This window comes from Pollachius pollachius (assembly GCF_949987615.1).
Source record: "Pollachius pollachius genome assembly, chromosome: 2".
In the NCBI taxonomy this organism is placed as follows: Eukaryota; Metazoa; Chordata; class Actinopteri; order Gadiformes; family Gadidae; genus Pollachius; species Pollachius pollachius.
The window spans coordinates 31,902,676-31,908,780 of NC_136935.1; positions in this window are offsets into that span (position 1 = coordinate 31,902,676).

The window sequence follows — 6,105 nt, forward strand, 5'->3', positions numbered from 1 at the left end:
TTCACCAACACATTTTCAAAGTTTCAAAAATGTCACCAGCGCATTTGCAGAGTTTCAAATCTGGCACTGTTCTAACAGTGTATTTCATTGTTTCCCGGTTTTGAAACCTTGTAAATGAGATTCTGCAAACAGGTGTTCATACATTGAGAAATAAGTTTTGAAAGGTTGAATATTTATTTTTAAAAACTTGTAAAGGTGTAAATTTACACCATTCTATAAGCAGACCTATTATGAATCAGGTCCAAAAGCAGCCAAATTACTTCCCCGACACTTGCGTAAACAACAAGTGGATAGTTCCATCCATAAGATACGGGACCCAGAAACAAATCATTTGAAATATCAACCACAGGAAATAGAGGCCATTTTTCTAAATTATTATAAACAATTGTATACAGAGACCTCTAATACCAGTGGAAGCCATGCAAATGTTTCTTAATGAACTTGATTTGCCTTGTATTGGCAAAGTAGGCTACAAAATGATTTCATTATAGCAGATTTTACACTAGAAGAAATAAATAACGCAATTGGCAACTTAAAATCAAGTAAGACTCCAGGTAGTGATGGCTTCCCTGCGGAGTGGTATAAAACCTTTAAAGAAGAACTAGCTCCACTCCTGCTAAAAACATTTAATTGGATTAAAAGAGAATGTAAGCTTCCGCCATCATGGAATGAGGCAGTCATTACAATACTCCCAAAGGAGGGCAAAGATAGGGAATATAGTAGTAATTATTGGCCTATTTCAATTCTCAATGTAGATTATAAAATGTACACAGCCATTATCGCAAAAAGACTTGAGAATATTCTCCCAGAATTAATAGACGAGGACCAAACAGGATTTGTAAAAAGCCGACAAACACATGACAATATTAGAAGGACTCTACATTTGATAGATAGAATAGAAAGGGAAAATAAAAAGGCAGTAATGCTAAGCCTCGACGCCGAAAAGGCTTTTGATCGGGTCAATTGGCAATTCCTGTATCAAACTTTAGATAGATTTGGCTTCAATGAGCAATCTGTAGATTTAATAAGAACACTTTATCGACAACCAACAGCAAAAATTAAAATTACTGGGTCATTATCTCCATCATTTATATTACAAAGAGGAACTAGACAAGGTTGTTGTCTCAGCCCCACATTATTTGCTTTTTATATTGAACCCCTGGCCCAGACAATCCGTCAACATGAACAACTGCAAGGCATCACAATTGGACATAGAGATCATTTAATTAGTTTATTCGCGGACGATATTTTGGTCCATTTAGTGGATCCTGAGAAGTCGTTCCCCATATTGATGGACATCCTCGTAGAATTTAATTATTATGCTGGTTACAAACTAAATATTACAAAGACACAACTTTTGTCATTTAATTACAAGCCTTCAGAAGAAATAAAACATAGGCATGATTTAAAATGGGATATGGAAGAAATAAAATATTTAGGGGTAATCATTACAAAAAATTTGAACAGATTATACGAGGCAAACTATAATTTGATTAATCAGAATATTAAAAAGGATATTGAACGATGGTCCACCTATCCATTGGATTTTGGCAGTAAGATAAATGTAATTAAGATGAACATGTTGCCTAGATTGCTATACTTGTTTCAAGCTTTGCCAGTAGGGGTTCCTAAACACCAGTTCTTTACCTGGGATAGACTTATTTCTAGGTTTATCTGGGATGGAAAGAAGCCTAGAATAAGATACACAACACTGCAGTTGGCCAAGCATAAAGGAGGAATGGCACTCCCAAATCTCAAAGATTACTTTTATGCAGCTCAGTTCCGTCCCCTTTTTCTGTGGTGTAATGATAACTATTTTGCTAAATGGAAGGAAATTGAGACATATGTTGAGGGTTATCAGATCCAGTCGGTTTTAGGAGAAAAAGAAATCCCCCTATTAGTCAAAAGTCAAATAGATTCAATAACCTCTGGCTCACTGGAGTTTTGGTTTGATTTTGTAAGGCAATTCAAACTAAGGAAAGACCAGAAAGCACTTAGATGGTTAGCCTTTGACACTCAATTTAAACCAGGAGAAAATGATGCCATATTTAAGCAATGGGGAGTAAAAGGTATTAAGGCAGTGAGTACACTGATGGAAAAAAACAAAGAATTACAGACTTTCCAAAAACCAAAAGAAACATTTTCTCTTCATAATCGGGACTTATTTAGGTATATACAATTTAGACAAATAAATTGTATATACCTATAGTATAGTATAGTAAAAGTGTAAAAGTAATCTCCATGTTTTATGACAGTATTATGGAATGTAAGGGCAACTCAACATTGTATCTAAAATTAAGGTGGGATAAAGAATTAAATGTAGACATTTCATCAGATGTATGGTACGATATGTGTGAAACTCAACATACTTCCACAAGTTCACAACAACTGAGGGTTTTCAACTGGAAAAATTTGGTGCGTTTTTTTATTACACCTAAAATCAGCAGTAAAGCATCTTCAACACCCCAACCATGTTGGAGACAGTGTGCCTGCTTAGAAGCACACCACACGCATATTTTCTGGAGTTGTGAAAAACTGAAGTCATTTTGGAAAGATGTACATTTAATCTTAATTAATGTGCTTGGATATAAGATTCCTTTGTCATGCACTGTCTTGTACTTTGGTCACATTTCACTGGTTACTCTACAGAGGGACAGATACTTGGTAAAAGTACTCCTTACAGCAGCAAGGAAAACCATAACTAGAAGCTGGTATAAACCTGATTCACCTAAACAGCAACAATGGTTTGATGTCATTTAGGAAATAAGGTCAATGGAATGACTGACTTGTGTGATACGTTTGAGGTTAGATTTGTATGCTAAGAGATGGCAGAAGTGGATACTTTACTTAGACGAACTGTAAGGACACTGGCTCACAGTCTGTTTGCATTCAAGTGTAAGGCAGCTACTTGAGCTGCGCTTAATCTTTACATAGGTATGTATTTCGTCTTTTTATCTACGCCACGTTTTCCTACAGGCTACGTTTTTGTTTGTTTTTGTTATAATTGTTTGTTCATTATTGTATGTTTGTTTTATCTGCACTGAATTGACATCTGCAAGTTGATCTTAATATGTGTAGTTGAGATGTGCTAAAAACTCAATAAAAACTAAAGTAAAAAAAAAAAAAAAAAAAAGACAATAAATTAATTGATTGCCACACACATATAAAACTAATGTTGGTAGCCAGTAAAGTGTCTGCCAAGGCTCCACATCTGTCATCATAACTCAGCTGTAAGACAAGAATCTGGAAACTGTCAGCAGATCAGTCTGTCTATTTACTTTACACAGAAACAGATCCTGTCTTCTTTATGACTGTATCATCATCACAATTAACTTGAATTCCCTAGGAATTTAAATATAAAGAACTGATACTGATCAGTTGTAGATCAGTCCTCTTTTTTCAAAGGACTACTTTTATTTATTTTTGGAGACTTTTGTATTATATTATATATCGTAGAAATCTGCTGCCAGAATCATATGACACCTTCTGGAAAACCGGAAGTTGGGATTCCATAACTCCCGCACGCTTGTAGTCTGTGTTTAAAGCGGTGCTCCTGACAACTTGAGAGACTGTTACAGACGAGGCCGGTTGGTGGTCCCCACTAGGCTGGAAACATGCTGGGCTACATACGTAAAATAATGTTGATTAATCGCGCCCTCTCTGATAAACCTCCTGATAAACAAAAGATACCCTGAAATAAATAAAATAAGTTATTTTGAAATACGTTCTTTTTTAAAATAAAAACATATATTTTTATATATTAAAATGTGTTAACTATTTATATATTTATATGTATATATATTACCTCATTTATTTATTGCTGCATTTGATAGCCCTGTATTAATCATGTATTTATGCCTTTATTCAATATTGATTACAATTGGATTCCATAGAAATACCCATGGACACACATACGTGTTTCTGAGTCCTTTGTTACAAACAAACCATGGAGCCAAGACACATTGTTCAAACATTTAGCAGGCAACACATTGCATCAAATATTTCCCTGCTGTAATAAAAACATTTCTTAATTACTTACTTATTAATTTAATTACTTGCCGCACCCGCTTCAGCATAAAACAAAACACCGCCCACCATTGTTTAGAGACAAACAACACCAGGCCAAGGATGTATCCATAGGATAAAGTGGGTCTTTATTGTTCCAAAAAAAACAAAACAACAAGTATTATGCCCAGACCGGTTCGTTTGAGGGTAATCTATTGTTTGACTGACAATTATGACTGACAGTTTAAAGTATAATAAGTATAACACTGATACATATCATCACTAGAGCTTGATGTAGAACTGACAGATAGCCTGCTGCTTGATTAATAGGACAGGCGTGTCTAAATAATTTGGCGACCGGCCAAACAAACCCCAAAAAATAAAACCCAATTTATTTGATGGAAGTCAAGCGCTCCGTTCTGAGGCTCCTGCTCAGTGGCTCCGTGGGGCCTTCCGTGTGAGTCCCTATACAGCCCCAAAGGTTTGAGGAGCGTCCTATGGGAGCGCCGTTGATACGTTCTCATAAACAGCTGAGCTGGCTGCCAGTGATGTGTCACACGTTTTGTTACAGGTTACAGGTCTTTCCATTGCGCTACACTGCATGACCTATATCTGATCTCTGTGTATGTGTGTGTGTTTTTGTGTGTGTGTGTTTTTTTTGTGTGTGTGTGTGTGTGTGTGTGTGTGTGTGTGTGTGTGTGTGTGTGTCTGACAGTGAGTATGTGAAAGAACATTTTGCATAAATACATTTCAGTGTTTTTTTACATTCTGGAACTGTAGCATTTCAAAAAATGTTGAATTATAGCAGTTGTGAGGCATTCTGCTTCTACTCAATACTATTATAAACTAGAAATGCATTTCCTGCAGAAAATGGGGTGCGTGCTGTAGTAGGGGAGACCGGGTATGGTTGTAACACTTTTTTCTTCAGCACCTAAATCTACCATTTTTTTAAAAGCTACAGTTCTGGACCTTTTAGTCAACGTACCCACATTTGTCTACTACAAGTGGCAACCATTTAAATCTCCTCAACTATATCACGGAATTTGTGAGATTATGACAAATACAATGTATACCTTTGTTATAACCTACCCCACTACCGGGGTAGGTTGTAACACCTACTGGGGTAAGTTGTAACAGGTAGACAAAATGCAAAAAAACAATGTTACTCCATTTGATATGCCGATTTAATTATAACCATAAACAACAGGGTTTGAAAATAGATTCACCAAACAAAATATTCTTAAACTGTATTGGAAGTGAAGAGTGACATATGCATTGTGTGTGTGTGTACAGAAAAAATAGAATCGTAGCGTAGGCTATGTTAATGTTATGAACAAAATATAAAAAGCATAACGTTTATACGTTGTGTGTGTGTATTTGTGTCTCTTGAGAGCGAGAGCTGAACAGTTGTTTTTTTTTAGAACAGGGCAACATGTTCTCTAACAAACAAATTAAATAAATCCTTAATCTGAATCACAATGGTGACAAATAAAATTGGGCAGACCTGGAGTGCATGCCTGGTGGGCCCAAAAGCTGCATAGGACACACTTTACCCACACCTCTTTGGATTTGGAATTTCGAAAGGTTTCCATGCAGACCACACAAAAATCTTCTTCCTCCTCTGACGAGGAGTTCTGAGCTTTCACCATTTTCTTGGCAGTTTTGTTGACCTTCCTCTTCTTTCCTTTATCACCCCCAAAGAGTTTAATTTTGATGTTTTTTCCTTTTCGCCGGTCCTCCTCTTCCAACGCCAGCTGGTGTATCAGTCAAGATTTCGGAGCGCCTCTTCCTCCTACCCTTGCCTGTTACTTTTCTTGGGCATGCTTTCGGAAATGGCCGAATTATTATTGGACTGAACGGTCCTAAGATGGACCCAGAGGTGCTCGGCATCTCTGGAGGAGGAGCAGAGCCTGGCGGCAGGTGAGCAGGTGAGGAGCCTGGCGGCAGGTGAGCAGGTGAGGAGCCTGGCGGCAGGTGAGGAGCCTGGCGGCAGGTGAGCAGGTGAGGAGCCTGGCGGCAGGTGAGCAGGTGAGGAGCCTGGCGGCAGGTGGGCAGGTGAGGAGCCTGGCGGCAGGTGGGCAGGTGAGGAGCCTGGCGGCA